General features: G+C 36.4%; 1 non-coding gene across 1 annotated transcript; it reads right to left on the bottom strand.

Annotated features, from left to right (window-relative positions):
• Positions 1-3,790: 3,790 nt before the first annotated feature.
• On the bottom strand, positions 3,791-3,857 carry Smp_tRNA_01170_Gln_TTG.1.1. Its single transcript has one exon. It is a non-coding gene (tRNA).
• Positions 3,858-5,328: the final 1,471 nt, after the last annotated feature.

Consider the following 5,328-nt stretch of genomic DNA (forward strand, 5'->3'; position numbering starts at 1 on the left):
AGCTATCCGCCTTGTTTGGTTTGAACTCTCTTACGCTCTTCCCTTTTTGCCTGTACTCGTTGGCACATCTCGGTATTCTTTCGATACCACGAGATCACCAATAAATATACTCTACCTGGACCAATTACAACCTTCTGCCTTGCGAGTTATCAAAGGGACCAAGTCGTTTCTGGGCGCGTAATCGTATTGTAGTGGTGATCATAGTCAAACTCTACTCGACGCCATCTACACTACTGTCATTTTGCTTTTTTCCTCGTTACATTTTAGATTTTCTAGAGTTATTCGACTTAAGTACTGTCATATGAAAGTTCAATGAATATACGTATGATTCATGGAAATTTATACTGTATAGATTAATAGGTAATTTGCTTCTAACTCTTTCACAAAAATATATGGTTTTCATCAAAACATCATACATAATACCGGATGTAAAATAGAATCATACCATATTTGTTCAAAATGAAGGATTACATGACCATTTCATTGATTATACAATAATGGACAAGTTATTAATGAGCTTATGTAATATGATATTATCATTGTAATACTAATATAACCCTTAATGAGGATATTAAAAAGGGGTTATTTGATCAATACCACTATTTCGTCAAACTCATAAATCAAAGTTTGGCTATTTTGTCTATGTTATGTTTTTCAATGAAAAAAGCTTGTTTTGGATTGATAATAAAATGAAAGATAGTCAATAGATAAAACTAATAGTAGTGCAGTGAACAGAACAGTAGTTGGGGACAATCGAATGTATCCGGATACAAATTACAGACTATCTCACTAAGATCTGATAACCATACAGCAAACAGTTAGTTTGCAAAATAACCATCAATTGTCTCAATCTTCATTGTTCCTTCTATAAATATCAGTTCATCTTCTTTAATTTCATTGTTCATGCATTTTCCTACCAATTGCGCTTCATTTCAATTCTTTCCTTATCGGTCTTCTGCCAAAATACATTCTATGTCTGACCATCACCATATACTACTTATATGGATATAAGTAGATCACACCACAGTAGTAGTCCATGTTCAAGTGATTGTTTTTGATGAAAAGTGATATAATACAACTAATCCAAACTGAAGACCTTATGAATCCAGGAAAAACGTTTATCAACTTCTCGATAGGTTCCCAACTGATTATCCCATAGACTACTGATCAGATATGTTACCGAATTTCTCATATAGAACGATATTACATAAGTAAAATTCTTAGTCAGAGTATGGTAATTTAAAAGGATCTCATCTGAATTGTTCAAAACCATTTATATTCAACTAGTCAATTTTAAGTTAATAGTATATTTCAGCATCGGACTACAGTGCAAAGTCGTGCATGGAGGACAGCTGACAGATGCATTTCCAGTAAGGACCGGAGTCAGACAAGGCCGTCTATTCTCTCCTTCTACCTTTCTTCTGGTGATTGACTGGATGATGAAGACTTTGACATCTGAGGGGAAGCAAGGAATACGGACATCTCAGAACCAATTAGATGATTTGGACTTCTCAGATGACCTAGCCCTCTTATCCCATACACACGAACAATAGGCCTCAACATACACAAAGGAAAAAGCAAGTTGCTCAAATACAACACGGAGAACACCAACCCAATCACACTTGATGGAGAAACTCTGAAAGATGTGGAAACATTCACGTACCTGGGAAGCATCATTGATAAACAAGGAGGATCGGATGCAGATGTAAAGGTGAGGATTAGCAAAGTAAGGGCAGCATACCTTCAGTTGAAGAACATACGAAACTCAAAACAACTCTCAACCAATATCAAAGTGAGAAGCTTCAATACGAACGTCAAGATAGTCCTACTGTACGGAGCTAAAACGTGGAGAGCTACTACATCCATTGTCAAGAAGGTACAAGTATTTATAAACAGTTGTCTACGCATATTACTCAACATTCACTGGCCGGATACTATCAGCAACAGCGTTTCACGAGAGAGGACAAACTAGCTTCCAGTTGAAGAGGAAATTAGGAAAAGACGTTGGAAGTGGATAAGACATACAATAAGGAAATCACCAAACTGCATCACGAGGCAGTCCCTAAGTAGGAATCTGGAAGGGAAGCGAAAAAGAGGAAGGCCTAAGAACACATTACGTCGGGAAATAGAAGTAGATTGTTATATCCCCTGGTGAATTACGAATGGTAACTCTAAGGACTATTTATCGACCAGTGTATTATGCCTATTTCCTATTGTACAATTGTTACGTAACTAAACTATTCATATTCGTGTTTCTCTTATCATTAGCTTTATTTTGATCTTTGATTTATTATCATACGATTCTTGAGTTATAATCAGTTTATTGATTACTTTGGTTTGTATAAAAACCCAATGTGTTTGTAAATAATGATTCATATTGCCGAGGCTGTTATTTGTGTTCTGGACTAGGCTAGGCAGATAGGAAGGACCGAATAGCACTCAAGACTGCTCGTACATATTTTATGTATCATTTGCGTCCGATCAATAAATTCACTCCTCTCTAATTGCACGTTCATATATATTAAGAGGCCATACGATATAACATAGATATGAAAAGGATGAACGTTAACTGGAGAGAACTGGAAAGGTTTGGCCAGGACAGAGTCGAATGGAGTATGCTGGTGTGCGGCTTTTGCTCCTCGACGAGGGGTAACAGTCATAAGTAAGTAAGTAATATTTCAGCATACGTTTTAATTTCGATGCGATTATTTGAAACATTTAATCTAAAAACAATCAGAATTCTTATTATTATGTAATAATATTCCATTTGCACTGAGTTATTCTAGTTAGCGTTTTTTTTAACAAAGTTGATTGAGATACTAAATGTCCATTTGTCGGATACTATCAGTAATAATCTACTGTTGGAGAGAACAAACTAGATTTTAACTGAAGAGGAATTTAAAAGAAGACGTTAAAGATGGATAAGATATACATTGAGGAAATCACTAAACTGCAATCACGTGGGAATTGCTAACTTGGAATCCTGAAGGAAAAACAAAGAAAGAAAGGCCAAAGAACACACTCCATCAAGGATTGAAAGCAGACATCAAAAGATTGAATAACAAATGGAAACAACTGGAAGGGATTGTTCAAGACAGAGTTCAATGAAGAATGCTGATGAATGGCGTATGCTCCTCCACTAAGGTTAACAGAAGTAATATAAGTCATCGTATACATTATATTATCTAAAAGACTATTTTGTTAATATTATTATATAGTTGAGATCATGAGTCAATTGAAGCTAGATCACCATAGAAAACCTGGAAGCACTGAACGGCCATTTCGTTTTATTGTGGGACTTCTCAGTGGTGTGCATCCACGATCCCGCCTCACAAGATTCGAACCCAAGACCTATCTCAACTATATAAAATTACTAAAATCTCCACAAAACCCGCCTTCTTTTAATACTCTTACTTAGTTACTTTCAACAACTTTTGATTCTTTTCCATTCAACAATCATTATAAATAAACTAAGAAATTAACTCATTTATTATCTTTAAATTAGAATCTGACCTACATTTTCATTAAACACTTTGGTTTTTTCAAAAAAGTAGTAAGATAATCAAAGATTTTATTTATCGAATCAATGACCTTATAAGGTCTTTTCCTATATTCATCATCTTTTAGGGTTTGTACAATAAATAGATAGATAAATAAATAAACTTTTTTGTTTGGAATTTAATTGAAGTAAGCAAAGATGGATAGTGGATAGCAATGGAATACAGGACAAGGTGCGTTTTGTCCTATTTTGGGCTTGTCAGATGGATGTACCTGCATCTCAGAGTTGATGTTCACTCTGGGACTCGAACCCAGTAACTTTCGCTTCAAACGCAATCGCGTTATCCACTCGGCCACTGAGTCCTGATAGCCACTTGCTTGTGCAATGGGGTGAAGTTTAAATTCACTTATTATTGTTTTGTTTAAATCTTCCCATTAATGTTTTAGGACTGCAACTGGTCAGTCTCTAATTGGTATATGTGCATACTGTGCGTATTGCCTCGATATAGCCTAAATTCACAAGCATGGTAAGCAAAGATGGATAGTGGCTAGCAGTGGAATCGAGGACGCGCGTTTCGTCCTATTTGGGGCTCGTCAGATGGATGAACCTGCATCTCAGAGTTGGTGTTCACTCTGGGAACCGAACCCAGTACCTTTCACTTCAAACGCCATCACGTTATCCACTAAACTACTGAGTGCTGATAGCCACTTGTTTGTGCAATGAGGTGAAGTTATATTCACGAAACGCGCGTCCTGGATTCCATTGCTAGCCACTATCCATCTTTGCCTATAAAGCTTATGAATTAAGGCAATATCGAGGCAATACGCACAGTATGCACATATGCAAATTAGGGACTGACCAGATGCAGTCCTAAGCATCAATGGGAAGATTCAAACAAAGCAATACTAAGTGAATTTAATTGAAGTAAGTTTACCTAGAATGATTGGTTACGAGAAAATCCATGAAATATGTAGCATAACTTCAAAGTTGTAGCAGTCAAGTTGGTGTTATTGATATATTATCTCTTTATAACTATGAACACCAACCCTTTCACATTCGTTGGAGAATCTCTGGAAGATGTGGAAACATTCACGTACCTGAACAGCATCATCGATGGAAAAGGGAGGATGTGATGCAGATGTAAAGGTGAGCATTAGCAAAGTAAGGACAGCATTCTTACAGTTGAAGAACATATGAAACTCAAAATAACTGTCAACCAATATCAAAGTAACAGTCTTCAATACGAATGTCAAAACAGTTCTAATGTATGGATCTGAAACGTGGAGAATCACTACAACCATCATCAAAGAGGTACAAATATTTATAAACAATTGTCTACGAAACATACTCAATAACCGTTGACCGGATACCATCAGCAACAACCTACTGTGGGAGAGGAAAAACCGGCTTCCAGCTGAAGAGGAAATCAGGAAAAGGCGTTGGAAATGGATAGAACATACATTATGAAAATCACTGAACTGAATCACGATGCAAGTGCCAACTTGGAATCTTGAAGGAAAATGGTAAAAGGGAGGGCCAAACAACACAGTGCATCAGGAATTAGAATCGGATATAAGTGGGGTGAATAGCTATTGGAAAGAATTGCAAAGGATTGGCCATGACAGTTGGATAGAATGTGCTGGTGGGTGGCTATGGGTCAACATAAAGTTCATAATAAAGGGGACACGAATACGAATAGTTTAGTTACTTAACAATTATACAATAAGAAATATACATATCATATTGGTCCATAAATAGTCTTCAAAGTTACCATTCATAATTCTCCACGGATCAACTACTTTACTTTTTACTTTTGCCTGTTACTCCCA

Source organism: Schistosoma mansoni (assembly GCF_000237925.1).
Source record: "Schistosoma mansoni, WGS project CABG00000000 data, supercontig 0207, strain Puerto Rico, whole genome shotgun sequence".
Classification (NCBI taxonomy): Eukaryota; Metazoa; Platyhelminthes; class Trematoda; order Strigeidida; family Schistosomatidae; genus Schistosoma; species Schistosoma mansoni.